This window comes from Tachypleus tridentatus, chromosome 1, assembly GCF_004210375.1.
Source record: "Tachypleus tridentatus isolate NWPU-2018 chromosome 1, ASM421037v1, whole genome shotgun sequence".
NCBI classification, from domain to species: Eukaryota; Metazoa; Arthropoda; class Merostomata; order Xiphosura; family Limulidae; genus Tachypleus; species Tachypleus tridentatus.
In genome coordinates, this window is record NC_134825.1 from 47,310,762 (window position 1) to 47,326,833 (window position 16,072).

At 34.2% G+C, this 16,072-nt stretch overlaps 1 protein-coding gene across 1 annotated transcript in view; it reads left to right on the top strand.

Moving 5' to 3' along the window:
* The window catches only part of LOC143248861 (uncharacterized), a 54,525-nt gene extending 38,704 nt beyond the window's left edge, over positions 1 to 15,821 (top strand). The window contains exon 5 of the mRNA XM_076497923.1: positions 14,770 to 15,821. The gene's annotated coding sequence lies outside the window, so the exon portion shown is untranslated. The remainder of the gene's footprint in view (positions 1 to 14,769) is intronic.
* The last annotated feature ends 251 nt before the right edge of the window (positions 15,822 to 16,072 follow it).

The window sequence follows — 16,072 nt, forward strand, 5'->3', positions numbered from 1 at the left end:
AGGGTACGAACATACAATGCCCAAACACCGAAAGAGAAAGAATTGTCGGCAGACCAAAATTCACTTCGTTTGATAGGTACACAGTAATTCAGTTTCTTGGACCACTATTTTCATGAAAACAGCTGCTGCTTTCACTGAGGAAAAAAATATATGTTGTGCTTCATTATAATTTTTAAGTCTGAATATTCTACTTCGTAACCACAACTTTTACTTTGCAGATGAGAAGATTGATTATAATTAGTTTGGAGTGTAGATTGGAAGGGTCTTTTAACATCTTACAAACTCTCCTGTACGAGTTTTTCTGCTTTTATGAGTATTGTGAGTATATGAACTGTGAATCTGAGGGCTTTGGCTTGTGTACCCTGCTCAAAAAGTATGCATATAATTTTGGGATCATATATGTACTATAAGAATTATGGTCAAATTCTACTATAACTATACAGTTAGACGAGAGTAGCCCAAGAATTAACAATTGTTCATATTGGCTAGCTGTTTTCTGTTGTCTAGTTTACCGAATCATAATTAGGAACAGTTATGTGCATACAACCCTTTGTAACTTTGTACTAAAATTCCAAAACAAACAAACTAGACACCAGAGTAGTTATAATGGGGACGAAAATACTCATTGATTTTAAATTTAGTCATTAGTGACGATGAGAAGACGAAACTCTGAAGCTTTAAAGAAATAATGTTAGTTTTTGTTAAAATTATTTACACATTATACTGTGTAAATCAACACACATTTTAATACTACAATCACAATTATATTTTTCTCTATTATCATTATATTACTTTTTTATACCTAGTAAGGCTGTGTCATTACAATTTGGCAGAATAATTGGAAATACAAACTATGAGAGATGTAACACTTTTATGTAAAGCAAACTGCTTGTAACTACTAAGCTATTTGTAGGAGTATAGTAAAGGAAAGTGCAACTGCAGTAAATCTTCAATGCCATGGTTTGACTGTTTTACAGGAAGCTTTATTTGAATGTAGTGATAAGCACTGTTATAGTTTGACCTTTAAATACTAACCACAAATTAAGACATGATTAAAACGTGTGATAATTTTGTCAATTATACTAATACAATAATTAAATTAGACCTCCAGTCTAAGATTATACCAATACAATGACTAAATTAGACCTACTGACTGAGATTATACCAAGACAACGACTAAATTAGTCCTACTAACTAATATTATACCAATGCAATGATTGAGTTAGATCTGACTAAGATTATACAAAAATAATGACTAAATTAGGCCTCCTGACTAAGATTAGACAAATACAATGACCAAATTAGACCTCCTGACTAAGATTATACCAAGACAACGACTAAATTAGACCTCCTGACTAAGATTAGACAAAACAGTCAAAGGTTGTTGTCAAGTTGTTTTATATTATTTATAAACTAGCACTATGCCACAAACAAAATTTTACATTTATCGACTTTTAATTTCTTCTTTAATATCAGTTTTTGTGACTGTGTCACGTTACGATTCTTTACATGAAGACACATGTTCCTAAAACACCTGTATGATGATCTCCAGTTCATTTTAATTTATTGATAGGAGTTACCAGCAAGAATAATGTTAAAATTTATAAAATTTAAACAAAGATTGAACTGTTAAGTTACTTATGGCCTATTCATGTGCAATAACACTACGCAACATAATTTTTTTTTCCTGGATAGTATGTGTTATTCCTTAATTGCTTATGTTGTAAAAGTACAGAAAATGGCCATTATTCCCTTCAAACTTTGCTTTTATGATCTGGATCAGGGGTAACCAAACTTTTTTCACAGGAGGCCAGATTACTTGGGGAATGAGAAGCGCGGGCCACATGATCATTATGTTCAATACTCATAAGTAGAACGAAAGCTCTCTGTAAAAGACTTAACACTAAGTTTAGGATGCCACATTAGCCATGTGAGAGCAGCATGCAATACACACATATAATAAAAAACAAACAGAAATACAACCAACATGTTTATTTACCAAAAGGTTATCAAAGAAGGTGACATTAGCAAAAACAATTGTCACATCGCACGTAGTGATTACATTTCTGAATTTGACTAAGCCGCAAAAAAGTTAGTGAAATTTATGAAATTGGCATTTGGTTTTCAAAATATTTTCAATGTTTGGTTTTGAATTGCTGCATCTAATCATTAGAATTGTTTTCAAATGTTCATCAGTTAACCTTGATCGATGTACCGACTTCACATACATCATTTTTGAAAATGCTTGTTCACAGACATAAGTTGTTCCGAACACTGATGCCATACCAGATGCGAACTGCTTCAGCTTTGGAAAATCATCTTCAGGTATGCAGTTGTAAAATTCAATAAGTTGCCCCTCTCTGTGTTTTGCTTTCAACAAGTCATTTCCTTGCAAGTCGATGACCTCCAGCTGAAGTTCCACTGGCACGTCATCAATGACACAATCAGAAGGATTCTGAAAAAGGAGATAGTCACTTTCAATTCTGTCGAGATCCGAAAATCTCTCTAAAATGCTTATTTAAATTACCAATAATCTTTTTCTGAAACTCCAGGTTGACATCTTCTGTTATTCCAGCATGAAACTCATTGAAACACTGAAAATGAGAGAGGTTTTCTCCTTCCAAATGTGCTTCAAACAATGATAGCTTTCTTCAAAATCCTTTATGATTCTATAGAGATCACAGACAAGGTTATTCTTCCCCTGAAGTTTCAAGTTCAATTCATTCATGTGGGATGTGATGTCAACCAAAAATGACAACTTTGACAACCAGGTTGGATCCGACAGAAGTGGATCGGCTCTATATTTCTCGATAAGAAATATCTCTATTTCACTTCTCAGCTTATAAAAACGAGACAAGACTTTACCGCAGTTGAACCATATCACCGCCGAGTGATAAGGCAAGCCACAGAAAACCGAATCAATTTCTTCAATAAACGCTTGAACTGGCGATGATTAAGTGCATGACACCGAGTGAAGTTCACTGCAGAAATTACTGGTTTCAGTACGCAAGAAATATCTAAGTCTTTTCCACAGAGTGCTTGCTGATGTATGATGCAGTGTATGAACAGAGCGCTTGGGAGTTGAAGATCTTCCAACTGTTTCCTGATCAGCCCCACCAGACCCTTCTTTACTCCAGCCATGTTTTTCCTCCATCAACTGTTACACCTCTAAACTGATTCCACTGAAAGTTATAGTCTTGCAAAGTTTTATGCATTTCCATGAAAATGTCTTCTCCAGTTTTTCTTCCGTGCATGCTGCAAACTGATGCCAACTCTTCCGTGATCTGAAAGTCTAAATTAACTCCACGAATGAGCACGAGAAGTTGTGACGTACTCGAGAGATCAGTAGACTTATCCAGTGCCAGAGAATACCATAGGAAATTTCTAGCTTTTTAGCATATCTTTAATGCGATGTTCTCTCCAAGTTCTTCTGCTCTCCGTATAACTGAAGTTGCTGAAAGGCTGATACTTTCAAAGAAATTCACTTTTTCAGGACACAGCTCATTTACTGTTTCCATCATACACTCTTTGATGAAGTTGCCGTCAGTAAAAGGTTTTCCTCGCTCTGCCATCCTATGCACTATTTTGTAACTTGTACGAGTGACTGATTCATTTTCAGCAAAATTTCTCGTGAAGAGATTCCTTTGAAATTCAAAAACACGTTTCATGGATTCAAATTTCTCGGAACGGAACTTTCTTGAAAATTTCAAATATGTTGATACATATTTTGTTTCATTGTGACGCCGAAGATTGTACTCTTTCAAAACGACGACACTTTCGGTGAATATCACACAAGTAGCTTTCTGGTTTTTTGTTTCCACAAAGAAGTACTTTTCTCCCCATTCTTCATTGAAAGCACGACACCCAGAGTCCACTTTTCTTCTTTTAAAAGCAGCCATAACGATGGGTGAAAAAAACAGGATATGAAAATGAAAAACACAGAACGCTGTGAGAAAAGTATTGTACTGGTCCAAGAAAGCACAAACAAAATATATTGAAACGTACGTTTGCCACGATACTTACCTAAGAACGAGTTACGAAAAGCGCATAACCCGACTACTAAGAGAAATGAGCTTGCTGAAGCGGTAACCCTAGGCCGCTGAATTTACAAGACGAATCGATAAGACGAGGGTTAAGTCTGTACTTGTTTTTGAAATCCTAATGCTTTCATAGATACGTGCCTCGATATGAATAAACGGGCAGCAAGGACGAAAGAAGAATTTTCCTATTGGTTAAAAATGCGCGTGACAACCTTGTTTCTTTTTATCGTAACGTCTTGTGTTTGCCAGCTTAAAGCGACCATTCGTGTGATTTATTTTGTTATGACAGTCGGACATTTGATGAAATGTCACTTTTTATTTTCAAGCGGCTAGCTGCTGGCGGGCCGGACAAAATGACCTCGAGGGTCGTATCCGGCCCGCGGGTCGTAGTTTGGTGACCCCTGATCTGGATAATGAAATTTAGAAATTAACCTATTTCCTATGTAAAAACGGGCAAATTTACACATTTTCTTATACATAAGTTCTGAATAAAACAACATATGAATCAAGATTAGCATGTATTTATAGTAAAGTTATACAAAAATGTTTAGAAGTGAGTAGTTTTTCGAGATTTACGACTGTGATGTGAATCACATTCACGTATAAGCCCCCAAACATAGTATCCCAGTGAAGAACTTTGAAAAATGTCGTTGTGGAAGCACTCGTCTTGCTCCTATGTTCTTCTTGAATTTATTAAGATGAGCGTCAAGGACATGGACTTTCAGGAACATCCTGCAGCTCATTTTACCGTAGTTCTTCACCAGAGCCTCAACCAGTTCTAAATAATTTTCGCCCTTGTGATTGACCAAGAAGCCTTAAACCACTGTGACAAAGCTGCCCCAAGCTTTTTTTCCTTGCTACTGAACTTCTTGGGGAATTCTGTGCATTCCAGGATCTTCTTTATTTGTGTCCAACGAAGACACCAACTTTGACTTTCGCCTCAGACAGCTTAAAGAAGAAGTCTCAAAGGTACATGAAGGCTGCAGACTCCTTATGAAGAGCTGTGACAAATTGTTTCATAAGACACAATTTTATGTGCAATGGTGAGAACAACACCTTCTGAAGGTCCGCTAGTGGCTCACACTTGACACTGTGCCTTCCCACAAAGAACTCGGTCCGTGGTGGCGAGTGTTTCCTGTTGTAGTGCGCTGCGGTGTCCCTGCTGTTCCATAGGCAAAGATAACAAGGAAACATGGTAAAGCGTCTTTGGAGACCCATCAGGAATGCTACCATTTTGAATATCTGATAACCTCCCAGCTATATTCATTATAGTACAAGGCTTCTAGCAAGGTCTTGACACTGTTGTATTCCTCTTTGAGGTGCACCGAATGAACCAGGGGAAGAAACGGATACTTACTCCTGTTATGAAGTAGCACAGCGTTTAGGCTTTTACTTGAGCTATCAATGAAAAGGCGCTACTCGTTCGAGTTACAGACAATTCCAATTGCCTCGCACAGACCGGATGCATTGTGGCAGAAGCAGAGCTCATCTTGACGAGTGAAGAAGCTTGAAAAATGCCGGTGACGATTCCTCTGATTTGTGACTTGCACACTTTCATCTAACAAATTCCACTCCTTTAGCCTAGATGTCAAAAGTTCAGCATTCGACTTTGATAGTCCAAGATCTCTGATCAAATCATTGAGATCTCTTTGGTTGGGGTAATGTGGATTTCTATTACCAGTTGCACCTCTGAAATTGTAATCTGGATCTTCATAGTCTACTCCCTCTTCTGATTTGCTGCTCTCTTCTGAGGATGGCTGCTTTCTCTCTGGCAGAGTGGTTACAGGGAGCTCAGGGCAGTGTGGCACTGGGACGATGGATGATAGAAGTAGCAATTGCTTGAATGGTCAGTGGGTTCACGCCAAATTCTTGGAATAACAAACTTTATGGCTCTCTTTTCCCCTCTGTACCATACTGTAAAAGAGCAAAATAAAATTGTTATTTGAAGAATAAATTTATTTCATCCACAGCTAATGTGTAAGAAGTTCATGCAAAATATTTTATTTGTGATATTATTTCTATGCTATTGGAAATTAAAAAAATAATTATAAATTAAAAGATAATAAAATTTTAAAAGGTCAAAGATTTGTATAATATAAAAACTTACTATTCAAGCAAACAAAAATTGTCCGTATTACCTTCTACAGTTTTTTGCAGTGCTCACAGGTAAAACGAAGTGCCCAGGGTTTGTCTTGTTCCCCGACAGGCATGCCAAAATATGTATTATAAGCTTCACACATTTTAGCAGATGCTGTCACAAAGTACTTTTCCGCTCTTGTCTTGATAAATTGGCCACATACGTAGCAGAATGCGTCTGGAGAATGCTTGCAGCTTCTTGATGTAATCTATGATAAAATCAGATAGGTCAATGCGTTCACTTAGGCAGTTAGAAATAAAGTAAAGTGGTGAACGGTGAGCCCCTGTATATATATTACTATGGAAAGTTCTAGAAAATTCTAAAAGACTCTTGAAAATTATCGTATGTTCTACAGCATTCTAGAAAATTCTTGTGAGTTCTACAACATTCTAGAATGTTCTTGAAATATTTTGTGAGTTCGAGAAACTTCTCTATCAGCTACTCAGCACTAAATCAATCTGGAATGTTCTGGAAAATGAGATGCGTGATGTAACACAACAGTTAGCTCTAGAAGTATTACCACTATCGTTCATATTACACTGCACTAAGCAGATCGTCACAGATTCTGTTATTATGTCCAACTAAAACTTAAGAGAAAAATAGGTCTTTTCCATTTACTTTAGGCATAAGCAATTGAAAAATAACACTTTCTGCCCAGGAACAAGAAAAAGTAAAAATTTTGTTACATAGTGTTATTTATCCTTGCTGTATAACTGTACACCATCTGATTCAGTACTTACATTTGATATAACACGTATTATTGAGAGTTTCTCATTATCAAACTATGTGTTCATACCCTTTAGTGGAATTTTAGTGAAATAAGTAAAACAAAAATGTTTTTACAGCTATTTGAACAACTCATTATAAGCATTATAATCTAAATCCACCACTCTTCTTTATTATTGTGGTGCTTCATCTAAGTTTCTGATAAAATATCAGTCTGTCTAAATGTTCTTTTTAAAACTTTATTTTCAAGCATATTATGTCTTTACTTTGTTTTCGTCAAGTATTAGTTTTTAAAAAACCGTATTGTGTTATCGATACTAATATTTTGTTCGTTTTAGAATCCTTTTCTTACTCGAATCATCATTATCCAGGCTATGTGTTTCCTCAGGATCGTTATCTCTAAAAGCTACTTACCCACATGCAGCTTGTGTGTTCTTAATGGAATTGTTGTTTTTTTATTCGTAGTGCCATCTTTGGAAGATGTTTTCTTCTCTTTTTGCCGTTTAATATTTTCATCTCTTTTGTGATTAAGTTTAGTGTCAGATAGTTCATGAAACTCTGCACATTACAACATATTAGAAACTCATTGTGTTATAGTACACCATCTAATAACTGAGACATATTTTCATTTCACACTCAAAACTATCTTGGGTTACTCATGAATCTCAGTATGTCAGTGCAAACAGTGTTACGTGTAAAAATCAACAAAACTTGGAAATCATCAGAGAATTATCCGCTAGTAGCAGCCTATTATGTTATATAAATTGAGAGTAACAACATATAATCCGAAGTTTCTGTGCATAGACATGACACTGGATTAAACGAGATGCGTGATGTAACACAACAGTTAGCCCTAGAAGTAGTATTACCACTTTTGTTCACATTACACTGCACTAAGCAGATCGTCACAGATTCTGTTATTATGTCCAACTAAACTGAATACGCTATCACTATCTTGAATTACGTTATTTTGTTTGAAACATATAATAAATTACAATGGACCTTCTCTGTTGAAGTATTTTACAGGCATATACATGTAAATACATACCACAAAATTATTATATTGATGACTGTTTGGGTGAAGTCCATTTAAGAATTCTCGTAAACGGTGAAGATGAGTGACTAAACAAACCTTACTATTTACTGGTTTTCAAGGCCAGTTTTTGGCCAATTATGTTTTTTCTCCACTGGACATTTTAAAGCTAGTGGACTATGTGATTAAACAATGCCTTCATTCTTCCTAAGCAAATCCTACCTAATTCTGCCTACAACATATCAAGATTTCTTTCTCATGTATTTAACTGCTAAGACTATATTCCAAACCACAGAGGTTATTATGTTTAATTTCCAATAATGTGTATAAATGAAAATTTTGATAAGTAGATAGATATTTATTTGATGATATTATTGTCGTATACATATTTCTAAACCGTCTGTTATAAAAAGGTTGATATAGCCATGGCAAAGTTCATTATATTAAACATTACAACCAATGGATGTGTTTCAGTTCAAGTAATAAAAAATTAATATTAAATCTTTTCTATTCTGTTAATAGAAATGTGTTCATTTATAACTCGAAAAATTTAATAATATCTTTGATTAAGACACAAGTTTTCAGTAGTTAATGTTTATTGGTGTTATAATGACCAGAATCACTTCGGTAAATGTTCGACACAGGTCATTACAGAACACTACATTTTAATATCTCAAAAATTTAGAATATATGTGAAATATTGTACCTCAGAATGTCAGTGTAAAATAGTTAAAAACGTTTCTACAAAATGAAATTAAACTTAATATTAGTAAAGAAACAAGAAGTTGGTTGTCCAAGCGAACAGACTAACAAATTCTTGAACAAATACAATAGTGGTTGAAATTTGAAAAAGAAAGGGCCCTTAACAGCTTTATCCACAAAACATGGAAAAACAACATGTGTTATACATGTTGAAATGAGTTGTCAAGAATAAACCAAAACTATTGGAGATCATTGTACCCTGTAACCACTCAAGTATTAACATTTGCTTCTATGGAAATATTTGAAGATATGCAAAAAGAAAAATCAGAAAAGATTGTTTGTTTGTTTTGAATTTTGCGCAAAGCTACTCGAGGGCTATCTGCGCTAAGCGTCCTTAATTTAGCAATATAAGACTAGAGGAAAGGCAGCTAGTTATCACCACCCACCGCCAACTCTTGGGCTACTCTTTTACCAACGAATAATGGGATTGATCTCCACATTATAATGCCCCCACGACTGAAAGAGCGAGTATGTTTGGTGTGACGGGTATTTGAACCCGTGACTCTTAGGTTACGGGTCGAACGCCTTAACCCAACTGGCGATGCCTATTCGAACCAGAAAGGGGTGTTTGGTAAAATATATTTTTTAAACACGGTGTGAAAATGCTGAAAACTGGTTTTATAACAAGAGAAACAGAAAATCCACATAATATTCTGAGTTTAGTTTATTAGTTTACGAGTTAATATGTTTTAAACCAGTGAAGCAATTATTTTTCGGTCACGATATAAATTAATGCTGTCTTTAAATTCTCTTCTTCCAGGAAGGATGAAGGTTCTAACATATGGAACTACAAACAGGCAAATCAGATGACCTTTTCAGTTCAGTGTATAAGCTTCCGAACTATTTTTTTTTTCGCGCCAACAAAACAGAACTGTTTCCCAATTACGATATCGATTAACGCTGCTTCCGAATTCTCCTCACGCAGAACTTGGCAAGATTCTAATGCACGGAGCTTTTCTAGACAAACGAAAGAATAGGTGATGTATTTGAGAAACAGTAATTTCTGTTAAGAAGTTTATTTCTTTTACTTAGGATCAAGAAGATTTATAAAATCATTTATTTAGCCTTGGCAAGTGAAGGGTATTAGTTCAAGTTTTTTATCACCCTATCAAACATATTTATTGCATTGAAAAGTCTTGCCAGGACGACCCGGCATGGCCAGGTGGTTAAGACGCTCGACTCTTAATTTGAGCGTCTCGGGTTCAAATCCTTGTCATACCAAACATGCTCTTCCTTTCGGCCGTGGGAGCGTTATAATGTTACGGTTAATCCCAGTACTCGTTGGCAAAAAGAGTAGCCCAAACGTTAGTGGCAGTGGGTGGTGATAACTAGCTGCTTTTCCTATAGTCTTAAACTACTAAATTAGCAATGAATAGCGCAGATAGCTCTCGTGATGCTTTGCAAGAAATTCAAAAAATAATCTTCTCAGGACGCAGGAACAAAGCTCTAGCTATTATTCTATTTATCATTGGCTAGGTGGATAAGGCACTCGACTCGTAATCTGAGGGTCACGGGTTCGAATCTCCGTCGCACCAAACATGCTCACCCTTTCAGCCGTGGGGCGTTATTATAATGTGACAGTCAATCCCACTATTCGTTGGTAAAAGAGTAGCTCAAGAGTTGGCGGTGAGTGGTGATGACTAGCTGCATTTCCTCTAGTCTTACACTGCTAAATTAAGGACAACTAACGCAGATAGCCCTTGTGTAGCTTTGCGCGAAATTCAAAAACAAACATGCATTAAATACCTCAAAAATCTCTTTTTTCGCAGTTATTTCACAACTTATTTCACTAGTCGATTAGCTTCTAATGCATATGTACAAGAAAATTCATCCTTTTTTTTTGGTTAACGATAAGTTTACAACACTAAAATTCGGGGTTCGCTTCTCGGCAGTGAACAAAGGACAAGTAACCTATTTTTATAGCTATGAACTAAAACAACAATAACATAGGTTTTTATTAGTTGATTTAGTTTTCAGACAAGCAGGAATTTGTATATGTAACCGGAATACTTGTAAATTTGTAGAGAGCCGTGCCCCAAACATCGGAGAAACACTTTTTACCCTAAATTCGTTTTTGTTTGTCTGAACTCTCCCTTTCATTCCTTGAAATTATTATGAATATGCTATTGTGCGAAGTTCCGCTGATAATTTCTTCACTAGCTTTGAGATTTGTTTAGTTTTCAATCATATAGATTTTTAAAGCTTTCGTTTTCGCTTTATTTCGCCGTCTGCGTTATTTGCTTTTGATCTCACTTGTTTGTTTCAAACCTGTTATAGCTTAAAGAGCTTCACAGTTGAAAAACCTCTAGTGTATGTAAAAAACCTTTATGTTTGTAAAAAATCACCAGGTTTTTGTGTGCTTTTTTACACTTGGTTGAGTGAGATTTCCATGGCACTGACTCTTTTCTTCCTTTTTATCAACACCGTAGAAACACATTCAGGTTTAGATCATAATGTTTCCATTGTTACCCACTGGGGTTTGATTAATGTGTGTTTTGGTATAAACATAATAAAACTCAGACGATGACATTTCCCTCAAGATTTATTGACTCGATCTTGTATGATGATTTGACATTTCTGTACATACACATTTGGATAATATAATTTCCATAAAACACAGTTAAGCTTGGTGATAATGTTACCATAGATACAGGTGATTCTGTATAGCATTGCTTCTATGAGTACACAGTCAGACTTAATCTAATGTAGTTTTTATAAGTAAACACTCAGATTTGGCTAATATGGTTTCTATAAAAAGTTTGATCAAACTTAGTTGATGACATCACCATAAAGGTACGGATTTCAATGGTTTCTACTACTCATGTTGGTCATTGGAAAAATTGAAAAATTTTACTTGCTTATAAAATAAAGTTATAACAGTTTTAAAATTTTTAACCACTGGCGTTTTAGTGCTCTTATCTCTAGAAAACATTTGAATTTAACAGTATCAAAGTTCTGTCCCTCCATTTTATAGGATGTAAACTGTAAATTCAACATCTGTTGCATTGCATCTTTGAAGTAAAGTGTGATGATCGATTCAACTTATACCCCAGATTGTGTTATTTTACCATGAATGATTTTCAGCTTATCCTTTCCACACCAAAGGCAATATTAAAAATCTACTAAATGCATGTAATTCTGAACGGACTACATTTTGTACTTCATATTTAATACTGTTGTGTTCTAAATAAACAAACTGTTTTCTACAAGGGACATTTTTCTCACTTAATGTAATATTGCATATGTTGTAATCATAAATAATAACAGTTATAAAACTAGGAAAGGTGCATTCACATTATGCCTAGTGTTAGTAAAGGTCATACTTAAAGTCACCTTTTTTTCTAGCTTTTAGTGTAACAGTTTTCAGAAGTAACATTTGTGTCTACTAAAAAGATAGGTTAATTCAGACTCGCCAATTTTTAAAATAAATCTGCCCTTAAACCTATCTTGTTTGAAACATAAACTTGTTAATTTTACGTCACAATTATACCTGTGTGTACTAAATCATTCTCTACTATATTGGGGTGCTTTAACCTGATTTATCATCTGATCTGTCAGTTTCTACATTATTTCCTTGTTCGAGTGTGAGAACTTCTTCAGCTGTTTCATACAGAAGCGTTTTGAGCAAACTAGAATTCAAAAATAACGATTATTCCTGTCTTTTTTTTATTTGACTTCGTAAGCATCACACTCGCTGTTAGAAAACCATATTCACACAAACACACATTCTATATGAAATCCCAAGTAAGCTTAAATGTATTTCAAACTTAAAGATATCTCAAAATCGAAACTTTCGGTCACCAATATTAACGATTTTTATTTGAAGAACATATGCAAATACTCACGTTCATCCAAGTTGATGCATAAAACTATCCATATACAACCACGTGAAATGATGAAAAATATGACCATACTATTATGGTATTTCAAGGTTCACTTAGTCACCAAAAAACATTAACTACTGCAATGTTGCCGGTTCGGAGAAAAAATTTGCAGAATAATAAAATTAACACAGACAGTAACGAAACGATTTTAATACAAGTGCAATGCAGAAAAAAAAACAACAACTCTTTATCTACAGACACAGGTATCGGTGTCTTATTGTTAACATTTAAAACTGGGGGGCTTTCTTATTCCAGCTACTGTAGCAAGGAGAAAATATTTCTTCATTAAACAAAGGAGTAACGGAACATATCAATATTAAATTTTGTTGTCAGATCAGAGTTTTAGTACAGTATCCCACAATTCTATAATTCCTAAATCAGTAATATTTCTCGTTTCGTTCTTGTTTAAACTCCTGCATCACCTTTCAATATGACCGATACTCCAAGAGAGAGAGAACGAGGTTGCACAATAGCCCAGACAACCGAGTATAAACCTTCTAGAATTACCATGAGAGAGAGCAATTTTGACCAAAAAGTAAAGTTTCAGGCAATTCCAGAACTACCTATATCATATTTATGAGACGTAATTAAAGTAAATGCATTATACGTGGACTGAAATTGTGGAAAGAGCCTTAAATATACCTGAATAAAAGTAGTTACAGAAAGCTAAGGCCTAACAGTTTTCAACTGCAAAGCTACTAATAAAAACTCTCCAATGTCACAAAAAATATTAAAATATATTCTTTTACTGCAATGTTTTGTCAATTGAATAATCAGAAACCACTAATTTATAATACGAGAAATGTTTGTTGTTGAATTTCATGAACTCGAGGGCTATTTTCAACAGCCGTATCTAATTTTGAAGCGATAGGCTCGAAGGAAGACAACTAGTCAACAACTTATTACCATTTTTTCTTTGGCTACCTTTACCAACGAATAGTTGCTTTGACCGTCACAATAGGGCGAGCATGTTCAGTGACAGAGTTTCAACCCACGATCTGCAGTTTGATGGTCGTATGTCCTGACCACCAGACCATACCAGGTTTTAGATATGTGGAAGTACAACCAATGAATAGTAGTAATTCTCTCATACAAGGCTGACAGTATTTTATGTACTGGTTGCAATAGAATGCAATGATGATATAAATACTTAATCCGCTTATAAATCAGACTGTTTATGCAGCATCATATCTGGTGTGGTTGCTTATTAGAAGGTGTTAAATAAGAGTAGTATGGATATTTTGAGTATGTGAACACATTGTAGCCAAACGACCAAGTGGGTGCATCCCTACTGTCTGAAAAGCACACCATTTTTATCTCAGCAGAACTTTAAACAAATTAAGAATTTTCTAAACATCAAAAGATGCATTTGAAAACAATATATTAACAATGGGAACTAATACATTATATTTTGGGTGAGGCTTGTAAATTAGTGGGATCACTTAGTTCTTACTTGAGTTCTGTATTTAGCAAATAGATGTACTAAAATCGAAAGGTTGAAAACAATAGATTAACAATGGGAACTAATACATTATATTCTAGGTAATGCTTACTTAAGTTCTGTATTTGAAAACATATGTGCTGAACGTCATAAAATTCATGATAAAGCTTGCGCTCACTTCTAGATCAAGCAACTTAAATCCATAACATTTCGTATAGTCCTATAAACTCCACATATAATTACAAAGGTTATACGGACCTTAAGGAGGATATTGAACCTTTATACTTTCTATATAAACTTAAGAAAATTGTGTACCTTATGAAGGCTTAGGGTGGTCTTTTTCATTATTTTGAAACGTTGAATTAAGAAATATTTTCCGTGTTTTACAACAGATGGTGGCTTGTGATGTTGTTTTACAACATTTGCTTGTGAAATTTTGTTATGCAATAAAAAACTTATAATGCTTTGTGGTTTTCTACTGATTAGCATGTAGCGTGAAATATGCATCATATTGTTATAGAAATTCTTTATTCCAAAATAGAAATTTGTAACTAATAGTTAAGTAAATGGTATTTTACAATAAATTTGATAGTGTAGAATAATCGCAGCTAAAATTTTCAAAGCAAAATGTATGAATCTATAATCTTCATAGATATTATTATGTAAATGTTGAATTTAATGAGATATACGTTTTTTTATAAAAAAAATTTATACTTTGCAACTCCTTGTTTTATCTTCTCAATTAGGTTTTAGATACAGCCTCAACGTATTTGCTTTCTTCATCTTGTGGTCCACTTTCGTTTGCATGTTCAAGATATGTACACCAGGAGGAATATTATTTCTAGTTCATCTTGAACTTCACTTTCGTCTTATATTTGCTAAATCTTCGGAGATACGTTTATTACCATGTGTGTTTAAAACAACACAAGTCTGGAAATATCTTTTTGTTTCGAAAGTTGTAAGCCTATTCTTATTTCTTATGTTATTTTTTATATCTATCTTTTTACTTCCTTTTCATAACATATCTGAAGGATGCCCCGTTCATTAAAGAAAAGCCGGAAGTTTTGCCTAAATTGCTAAAGTGTAAAAAAATTTATAAAAACAATATAAAAGTAACTATAGCTATAACTTACACATTCTAGGCCTGATAAAATCAAATAGTAAGGAGCTTTGTCCACGTATATATATTTCTGTCTGTCTATGTGTGTATGTAATGTAATTTGTGGTCAACGTGTTATATCCGGATTAGAACAAGAGCTTATTCACAAAGTATCTTACAATTCAGCCTTCCTTCTGTTAAACGCAAATTAAGACTTACGGAAATTAGATTTCCTATTAAAAATATTGTATTACATTTTTCGGAGCTAATACTAACTTAACAATTTCTAAATGTTACTGTTGAGTTTAGGGTCTTCCAGAATCATCCTTTTCAAACGTACAGTTCTACCATCTTTGTTTTTTTTACTGGTTTATTTGTAAAAATGCGTATTTTAAGAGATCACATTTCATTCTGTGTGACGTATGATTATAATATATAGAGATAATTTTTCCTAATATAGTGCCCCTCTGATCATTCACAAGTAAACTTCGGAGCTTATATAGCTAAATTTCTGGCTTCGATCCCTGCTTCGGGTACAACGTAATAGCCCTGTGTATAACTTTGCAAAACAATAACTCTATGTAAGGCAGATGAATGTACTTATTACTAAAATTAAACGTACTAGAATTAGTTATAGTGTATTTATTATTGTAAAGTTTGCTTTTGTATTGAAGTACAATATATTACATCTTTAACAACAAATTGGGAACTAATGATTATCAAAACAGTTTTAGAAAATGTATTTAGTAATTCAACATCTAACTGGTTTCTATTTTCTGGGGTTATACAAACCATCCTGTCTATATATTATTATTATAATATATATATATATATTATTTTAATCAATTAATCAGTACTGCAAGGTTAAAAAACAATGAAAACTAAATACTAATTTTAACAAGCAGTACAAGTAAAACATGAACAAAAATATGCTAACATTGAAATGAAAC